The 10,486-nt window shown below is 33.4% G+C and overlaps 1 long non-coding RNA gene across 1 annotated transcript; it reads right to left on the bottom strand.

Moving 5' to 3' along the window:
- Nucleotides 1–5,129: 5,129 nt before the first annotated feature.
- LOC143731967 (uncharacterized) lies at nt 5,130–7,797 on the bottom strand. Its single transcript, XR_013201022.1, has 4 exons — nt 7,631–7,797; nt 6,765–6,889; nt 6,496–6,607; nt 5,130–5,523 (listed from the first exon to the last, which is right to left on the bottom strand). It is a non-coding gene; the product is annotated as an uncharacterized LOC143731967 (long non-coding RNA).
- Nucleotides 7,798–10,486: the final 2,689 nt, after the last annotated feature.

Raw genomic sequence — 10,486 nt, 5'->3', positions numbered from 1 at the left:
TTACTGATATTAAGTTATGTTTGTTTTTTAATTTTATCTGTATTTACCTGCTGCTACTACTTTGTCGACAGAAGCTTTTAGGAGTGCAAGAGATCTATTGAGTCTATTCACTATTCAGGTGTAATTGTACATTAAAATAGGCCTACTGTATAATACTGAAAATATTGTATAGTGTCCAATGTTTTCGGAGAATATTTGTTTATTCCTGATGATTCTTTTGCATGTTAGGCTCTGATTAGGTTGAGCTGTTACAATTTAAAAAAAATACTAGCATAGTGTGTGATATTCAGCCGTCGAGAAGAAAGTTTCACTTCAACCAGGTAATCAAGGTTGGCAACCATGTCCATCACATTACTCATTGTCAGCATATGCATTTACACCATCAACATTAATGATCACTTACATAAGAGGAATTTAAACAATATAAAAATTACAATCGTGGCCTGTTGTCAAATGATACAGAGGGCATTTCATTACATATGTCATACAAAGAATGTTTTTTATCATGCTGATAATTTTATTTAGTTATTTAATTTAGTTGATATTATCTTCTAACATTTAAAATTGTAAATTTAAAATTAAAATTTTAACAATCATCAACAGTTTCAATTGTGATTTATACAACCAGTTAAATGAAAGTAATTACAAATATGAATTCAAATAAATGTACATTCTTTATTGTCAATACGGCATATACACAAGTATCAAAGTGAAAGTCTTGGATGCAATAATGTTGTGACAGGAAAGACCAGAATCCACAAAACATTACCTGCATACTATACATGTAATGCACAGTATTATCATGATATACATTACTATACAAAATGCACAATTACAAATACAGAATACATATTTAAAATTCATATACATTTTAAATGATCCTTTGAACAGTTCCTGTTATAGTAAAAGTAACAAAGCAGTGACTGGGTGGGTACAAGGATAGTCCGGCCAAAAAATGAGAATTCTCTCATCATTTACTCACTTCATGCCATCCCAGATGTATATGACTTTCTTTCTTCACATAAACATAAACAAAGATTTTTAAGGAAATAATCCATCTCTGTGAGTCCATATAATACAAGTGGATTGTAATTCATGTACATATGACAGTTGGTCGGAAGTGAGTTTTAATAGTTTTAAACGGTTTACAATTTACATTATTAGTATTTTTCTTGTCTAGCCTATTGTTTCACTCCAGAAGTGATTGATTCATCCACTGAGGTCGCATGGACATCACGGTCACTGTGTGTGGTTTTTAAAGCATCTTTAGGACTCGCAGAGATGGATTACTTTCCTTTAAATCTTAATTCGTGTTTATCCGTAGAAAGAAAGTAAAATGCATCTGGGACCGCATGAGGGTGAGTAAAATAAGTGAGAATTGTATTTTTGGGTGAACTATCCCCTTAACATTCATATGCTGTTGGTATGCTAATCCATGATCAGCATAAACTAATATAAATTAAGTGCAACCTCTTGTGTACTTGTGAACTGTGTTTGTTTTGATCTAGAGGAAATTAAAATATTTGCTATTTTATAAAAACAAAATAAATCAGGTGTCTGAAGATCAAGATCCCAGTCATTCAAATGTGATGTGTCTGAACAAAGTCTGATGAGGACAGTGTATCTCTGGTACTATCACTCCATCCTCTGTGTCAGCATCAGAAGTTTGTTTATGGAAAAGTTGCTCAACTCCCTGGAAAATGAGAAAGGAAACATATTATAATCAATACAAACTGATTTGAACTCCCACATACAGTAACAAGTTGAAGACTTAAAATATTTATTTCAAACAAATTATATAAATGTTTTAAGGGATTTTACAGTACTAAATATTTACATCTGAGTCATGCACCATTTATCTTCTGTAATACTGTTGTGTAACCAGTAGATGGCTGTTATAGCCCTATATATAAACATATATCCATGGCTGTGTATTCCCTAGTTGCTGGATGTTTTCAGTCATAATTACTTGCATGTATTAAGTTTTGAATTTGGACATATATTTATTATTAAAGAGTATTAAAGATTAAACATTTTTCTCAGAAATGTTAATTTGAAGTGAACATTTTTGCATTATTATTAGTCAAATATGGACACAGAAAAAGCATTTTGTTACTCATACTAGCTACATATAATAGCTTTATCAGTCATCTTTATCACACAAAAGTAATCAGAATAAATATTGTGACCAGGGTGATACTTCAAAATAATTGTGTGTTTACATATCATGAACAGAGACGTGGTCTGAATTCAAAAACTCTGCATCACAAATTCATCAGAAATTGAGAAATTCAGGTTTAAATAGCTTTATTGGCATGGTAAAAAAAGGCTTTACATTGCCAAGGTTGAATCAGGCAGTGATTGACAGCGCTCTGGTCCAATGGCATCGGTCATTGTCTGATACAGTACTTTTTGTACTGTAGGCTACACAGTACAGATACTGTACAGTACTCTAGCCCAATGTTGTTTGGGGTGGCTGGGGGGAATATTATCTAATCGAAGCAACTATGATCTAATCAAAGACATAATCGTATGTAGATAAACAAGTCATGTAATGATTGGGCTAACCGTTGAATCAAGACAACACTGTATAATGTTATGGGCTCACTGAGCTCTAAAATGCCTCACCACCTTAAAAAGCAAGTACTGCATTATAAATAGTATTAGTATTGTATATATAAAAAATAAAAAAAGACTTACCACGAGTATCCAGTATCCTGATAGTGACGATGACTAATGATAATGATATCATTCGTCTGTAGGCTACTATTCCTTCTATAAGAAATCATCTCAACAATATAGTGTACCAGCAAATAAATACACAAACTTAATATCAGTAAAATGAAATAGAAAGCTGCGCTTACAGACGCTCACATTCAAACATGTAAACACAACACTGACGTCTTCACTTCCAGGTCAGTAAGCTGTCAATCAAAAACTCAGTAGCCAATGAGAACACCCTGCTACTAGCCCCGCCCCCACGAGAGATATGTGTCAGAACTGCGAACGAAAACCCAGGGAGCGTAAACGAAAACTTCAGAAGCGTAACTGAAAACTCTGGAAGCGCATTTGTAAGTTCAGATTAGCGAAAGAAATATGAGAAATAGTTAGCAAAACATGCCGTGTATTAAGAACGAAGTAAAAAAATGTGCCCGCGATTTATTCTTTTTCAGTTTCAAAGATATTTTTTTCAGTTTCAATTTATATTTTCATTAGTTTCTTGAAAAGTTACTTTCATTATTATTGGCACAAAAGTAATTCCATACATTATGCTTTTGTTACATTTATTTGAATTCCAAGAGTTCAGATGGTGGAGAATGGCATAAAGAAGTGATTACCTTTGATATACATACACTGTAAATGTTAGAAGCACTTTATTACATGTAATAATCTTTAATTCAAATACTGCAAAACTACTCCTGCTGTAGGCCATTGCTTAGAAAAAAAAGTTTCTCTTTCAAATGTATTTATTGCATCAGTCTAATAATCAAAAAAGCTAATTTGTGTCATTGATCGTGTGAACTTGTTTTTGGATGGTAAGCACACACGGGAGTCTTTTGTTTTTAAATGAGAGTTTTATTATTTAATCAGAAGGAATACATATTTAACAGGCCAAATATTAAATTTATCCCCGCAACCGGAACCAGAAGAGATCTGTCATCATTTACCATAAATGGGCAAGTAAGTGTGACGCATCTGTTCAGCTGGGTTGTCATTGGCTGTGACTTTATCGCAGAACTTGCTGTGACTGGACTATCTTTTAACCCATATAAAACGGCGCTTCATGTTATAAAGTATGTTTTGGTGTTATTATTACGTTAGTTATACATTAAGTTAACTATAAAATGTCTCTATGTTGTGAGAAATTACTCCTTTATCGAGATCCCAACCCTAACCCTTAGCATTTCTGCACATGTCAATGAACTACAGCACCACGTTTCCTGTTGCATTGATAGAATGACAGAGATATGTAGGTAATGTAGTTTAAAACGTTCAGCAATGAAACAATACATTTTAAATACATAATATATTTAATGGACAACTGGATATCTAAATATGTTCATTGTGCAAACCTTTATGACATATAGGGACAGGCTGAAATTGTGTATTTTACTGTGAGCACTTTTAATAACTTTCCATATTATGTCTGAAAATTGTGCCCAACATTATTTAGTAAACATAGCATAAGCATTTGTCCTGCCGATTTTCTCTTTGATACACTAACCAGACTTTGAGTTACACCCATTTGAAATGTGTATTTGTTTGCTCTTCCGGGGGCCGTTGCTGGGCTGTTGCTGGGCCGTTGCTGGGCCCCTGAGGGTGGAAGGCCAGTGCAATCTACACACATCTATTCTCCTCATCATGGACAACAAACTTTGTTTAGTCAAATTGAAATACCAGACTATTGATCTTTTCCCCCCTTTTCTATTTTAACATCATGCTTGTATTAGGTTTTGATGGGTATTGTGAGACCTTCTGGAAATATTTAAAAGAAATGCTGTAATATAAAACAATAATAATAATTAATATGTATTTGCTTTTTTTTTGTATGAAAACCAATAAATATAATTGATGAACCTGCAACAACTTGTCATTATCATATTTCCAGTGTTGGCAGTAAACAAAAATCAATTTATATACTTACACTTTACTATTACACAAGGATAATGGACCATTCAATCAAACAACAAAGAAACAGTGCCAAAATTTCCTTTTCACCCCCTCTGATTGCTTCTTATATGCCTGACATCAGTAATATCTATGATTTCATACTAAATGCAGTAGATGTACTAGAATGATCAACATGGATCATCTTCAATTATGATTGAAGTGTTTGTAGTAATATAACCCACTGCAGCCTCTTGTTATTCACACACCTTCCATTTATTTCACTGAAAACTGGCATACTTCTCACAACATGCAAGTATGTGCAACTTTTAGTGCATCGTTGTCCCAAATATCATTAACCAGATCAAAAATGTTTATGTCCCGTTTATTTTTAAATTATGAACAAAACTCATAAGAAATTAAAATTTCTCAAATAAAATATTACATTTTCTGTACCAAACACCACTTTCAATACACAATATTCACCATACTTTATTACACAATAGTTTATTGGAGGACACAGCATAAAGTTGATGAAGTAGCATAAAGACAAATGAGATTCAAGATAAATAATAATGGGTCTTCAAAAATACATTAACATCATATTAATCCATTCACAGCTGCTGAAGCCACACAAATGCGTGCCAGAGAATCATATTCAGTCACCTATGATACAGAAAACAGATTTGATATTGTGTTGGAAAATAATGATTCATTATCACAGCCAAACTGGTTTCTTGCTCTTCCCTGTACGTCTCTATCGTGTTCATGTTCTTCTTCCTCATCTAAACAGTTTGTTCAGTTGTGCCGTACAGTATAACTGATGAACAGAAGATGTGATCACTGATGTGGTGTAGCTTTTTCTCAGAGGAAGAAGTTTCAACATCCCATCGTCAGGTGTTCTCCAGTCCTGGTCTGAAAGTAAAACAAAAAACACAAACAATTCAAATGAAGCTGTTTAATGGACAGTCAGGTCAGCTTGTGTTGTGTGTTATTTAAAGCAGTGATGGGCTACTCTAGCCCTCAGCATCCACTGTCCTGTAGATTTAGCTTAGATTTACTTAAGTTTAAATTGTCTATAACTTAAGTAAACCTGAAGACTTTGGTTAAAATGTCAGGTGTGCTCAATTAGGGTTGGAGGTAAAATCTCTCCACCTCAAAAAGGAGAACGCAAAAGGGCCAGAGTTGCCTGTTCCTTATTTAAATTTACAAAGCAGCAGTCAGTACATTATATTATATACACATTGAAGTATTATATATATATAAAATTGCAGCACTAAAATTAGAATATCGTGCAGAAGTTAATTCAATTCAACTTAAAAGGTGAAACTAATATATTATATAGACTCATTACATGCAAAGTGAGATATTTTAAGCCTTTATTTGTTATAATTTGGGGTTTTCAAAGCTGTAAACCATAATTATCCAAAGTCAAAATTAGAATATTGTGAAAAGGTTTTCATAGCTGTAAGCCATAATTATCAAAATTATAACAAATAAAGGCTTGAAATATCTTACTTTGCATGTAATGAATGAGTCTATATAATATATTAGTTTCACCTTTTAAGTTGAATTTTCTGAAATAAATTAACTTTTGCACGATATTCTAATTTTTCGAGTTTCACCTGTAATATAAGTTAAGTACTGAAAAAAAAACAGTTTTACCCATATCAACAGTAACCTGTTTTAAAAGATATTTTAGAAAGGCATGGTCTCTTTTGAGCCTTTGCCAGTGATGCTTGATTTCCTTCAAGACAACGTACTCTTCTGTCACTTGTTTCAAGAGCTTCACTTGGTCAAAAACCAGGTTATAATCTGTACAATGTAAAATTTTCAACATCAAATTATGTACTACATATTACAGCATTGTTTCAATACAAGACATACCAATGGACTCGCGCACCTTTCTGTCTTTGGGCACCGGATGTTCCTTCCTCACCGAAACAAAGGATTCATTCGATTAGCTTGCGTTGATATAAGGACTGGTCTTCCTTCTCTGCTGTAAAACAAAAAAAGTCTCTACTTACTCTATGTGCAATTACTATTGTTCTTAAAACATATAAATTAAGACAGTTATAAAGAAGTTATTTTACCATATGATTCAAGAGAGAGCATTTGATGAGTAAATACTGATTGAAATATTGTAGAAACTTTACCTGGGAAGGGCTGATCACGGCAAGATTCACTGAGACTCACTAGTACAGGAGCTCTAGTGAGGGTCGGCTCTTAAAAGATCTGTTGAGTTTGATGTTGTAGAGCTTTAAAAAAGGACTAAGTAATCCTGCAAAACAGAAAGGAAGGTAATTTTAATACATTACATGCAAGTAGAAAGTTTATATATAACTGTAGGATTTATTTCTGTATAGAGTGTTGCATAATTAAATGTTAAATGAATTTATGTAATAAGTTTACTGATATGTGGGCATGATTAAAAGTATGTCATTAATAGCAAACAATAATCATATGAATTTGTTTAAAAATAACACGATTTACATGCAAACGGGAAAGTTATCAGTGGTGTAACTGATCTGATCATGACACAATAATCGAGTATCTGATGTCGTGTGACAAGTCAGATTAGCTTTTCCACTCTTGCAAACAGAGGAAAGTTATGAGGTGTGGAGACATCATGTATCATTAGAACATGAACAGACAGGGTCCAATTTGTAATAATTTTAAATAATACAATGCAATTAATATAAACTTTCTCACAGTGTGTGGGGCATCCGACTACTTTCCAAGAAGGGGTGCAACTGATTTTCAAATATCGCGATAAATATGTACAGGAATTGAGGCAGTAGCCAATGACAGCTGGAGGAGTAAAAGCAGCAGGATTATGTAGGAGTATATAAATATGTACGAGCATCGTATGAATCTGAGAACTTGTTAAGTCTTGTGAATTATTAAGACTTAGAGACTATGTTTGTACTGATTGGGCTATGAGTTTTATAAGAAAGGGTTTAAGAAACAACAAATGCTTGATAAAATGTTTGATTACAGGTTAAAACCAACACATACATACCATTGTGAATATTTGCCTTTGTAGCTTTTCGTCTCCCGTTTACTTCTCCTCAAACAATAATGAGCTGACTGAGTCCGAAAGGCCCTTTTGGTCTTTTCAGCTGAAAAAAGAGAAAATAAAATATCATTATGTATAATATATAGGATTATTTAAAGGAAAAATTACAGATTTACCTTACAATTCTGGGATTTTAAATTATTAGGCATTAAAGCATGGTAAGTGTTGTGGTTTCTATGCATTTATAACAAATATTACTTTAAAACTACCAGAGGTAAAAGCATGGTAAGTTTTGTGGTAACTGTCCTTTTACTATACTACACCTATATCACAGTATCACAGTAAAACTAAGGTTACTGTGGTAAAAGCATGTTAAGTGTTGTGGTTACTGTACATTTACAACAAATGACACATTAAAACTGCAAATACTGTGGTAAAAGCATGGTAAGTGTTGTGGTTACTGTACATTTACAACAAATGACACATTAAAACTGCAAATACTGTGGTAAAAGCATGGTAAGTGTTGAGGTTACTGTACATTTTCAACAAATGAAACATTAAAACTGCAAATACTGTGGTAAAAGCATGGTAAGTGTTGTGGTTACTGTACATTTACAACAAATGACACATTAAAACTGCAAATACTGTGGTAAAAGCATGGTAAGTTTTGTGGTTACTTTCCTTTACTATAAGTTATCTATAACAGTAAAACTAAGGTTACTGTGGTAAGAGCATGGTAAGTGTTGTTTTTACTGTGCTTCTACTACAAATACCACGTTGGAACTAATTGTACTACTTTGAACCTGATATGAATATATCATATTATATGATTAACTGATTGAAGGTGTAGGCCTATATAGCACGTCACGTGACAGACAGTGTTTAATCACGTTAGTTTAGTAATGTGTTTTGAATTAGAAACCAATGAAACGCAAAGCCGCCGTGGAGATGACAGATATAATGCAGTGACTGAACATGAGAGAGCTACTTTGATTAATATCGACAAACAGAAAATATATTATAACAAACATTATTTGGACAGCGTATTTACGACTACTTACCAACATCTGGCACGCGTGACCTGATGCCAAATTTCGCGATGTGTTCGGAATGAGACTTCTTCAGCGCTATTTCCTACTGATAAAATTCGCGTCTGTTATTCACGCCACAGGTTTGTTTTTTATTTAAAAAAAAAAAAATTTATTATGCTTGCAAACAATACAGAGATGACAAACATGCTATACAATTTTGTATCAGAATTACAAAAATGACAATACAAAATACAATAATATTTACAATGTCATCTGAACATACAAAATATCAGTGCTAAAACCATAGACTGTAAAAAGGCTAAAACAAATAAAACTAAGGAGGAATGAAGAAGGAAAATAAAATAAATAAATAAATAAATAAATAAATAAATAATAATCATGAGGGTTAGATATCTTATATATCAATTCACGCCACAGGTTTCCCATTGAAAGGGAGTTCCTAATGCGTCATAGAGTGTCATAGAGTCTGCCACGTGACGCCTCGGGCGCTTGACCATGCTTTAGCTGTTGACGCTTTGGGAGTGAGAATGTTTTTTTTTTTTATGAATTTATTTATTTGTATTATTATTATTATTATTAATATTATTATAATTATTATTATTATTAGTTAATACTTTTACCATTCCAAATACAATCACAAACAAAGAATAAAAAATGCGTGTAGTCAGTACACGCTAAAAAGACAAAAGCAGAGAGCAGAATAAATAAAGCAGACAGATAAATAACTACTATAACTAGCATAAATTATTCACTTTGAAATATTGAAAATTCTGCACAAAAAATAATAATAATAATAAATAAAAAAATCCCCGGAAATGGATTGTTTAGAATTAAACTGTAAAAACAATCCCCCGACTTTTAATGAGCAAGCGTGTAATATTAGATGTAGTAACAACATTCGCCCCCATTAGAGATAATGAGTTATGTTTCTGTAAAAAAACAAAACAAAAAAACGAATAGGCTACATGCCACTTCGGCACCTGCACGAGATGAAATCGTGATTCTTCGTACGAATTGAAGGGGCGGAACGATGACGTTGCCTATAATACATTTCTACGTGCAATGCATACGCACTTTCCATCAATAGAAGTTTAACGGGAGGATTTTGCGTACCATATGAACGCAAAATGTGACTTTGGCGTGTAAATACTACGCAAAATGAAAATGAAAACTCGTGGTATAGATACGCAATAGTAAGAGACTGGGTTGGATATGGGCTACTGTATGGCGGGCTTGACTTTTAACGTCAGAAAGAGTCCATAAGAAGGATACCAAGCTCTTTTGCACCTTTTGAGGAGCCTTTATGACCAGAAAAAAAAGTTAAAAACGGCCCAATATGGGCTACTGTCTGGTGAACTTGGCCTTTAACATCAGAAAAAGCCCAGAAGAAGGATACGAAGCTCTTTTGCACCTTTTAAGGAGCCTTTTTGACCAGAAAAGAATTTTCAAATGTCCCCGATATGGGCTACTGTCTGGCGGACTTGACTTTTAACATCAGAAAGAGCCCATAAGAAGGATACAAAGCTCTTTTGAACCTTTTGAGGAGCCTTTTTGACCAGAAAAAAAGTTTAGATGGTCCGATATGGACTACTGTCTGGTGGAATGGACTTTTAACATCAGAAAGAGCCCATAAGAAGGATACAAAGCTCTTTTGAACCTTCTGAGGAGCCTTTTTGACCAGAAAAAAAGTTCAAACGGCCCGATATCGGTTAGTCTGGTGGACTTGACTTTTAACATCAGAAAGAGCCCATAAGAAGGATACACAGCTCTTTTGAACCTTTTGAGGAGCATTTTTTGACCAGATAAA

Source organism: Siphateles boraxobius, unplaced genomic scaffold (assembly GCF_051911475.1).
Source record: "Siphateles boraxobius isolate OS27281-9 unplaced genomic scaffold, OSU_SipBor_1 89, whole genome shotgun sequence".
NCBI classification, from domain to species: domain Eukaryota; kingdom Metazoa; phylum Chordata; class Actinopteri; order Cypriniformes; family Leuciscidae; genus Siphateles; species Siphateles boraxobius.
This window is presented reverse-complemented; position numbering and strand designations above follow the sequence as displayed.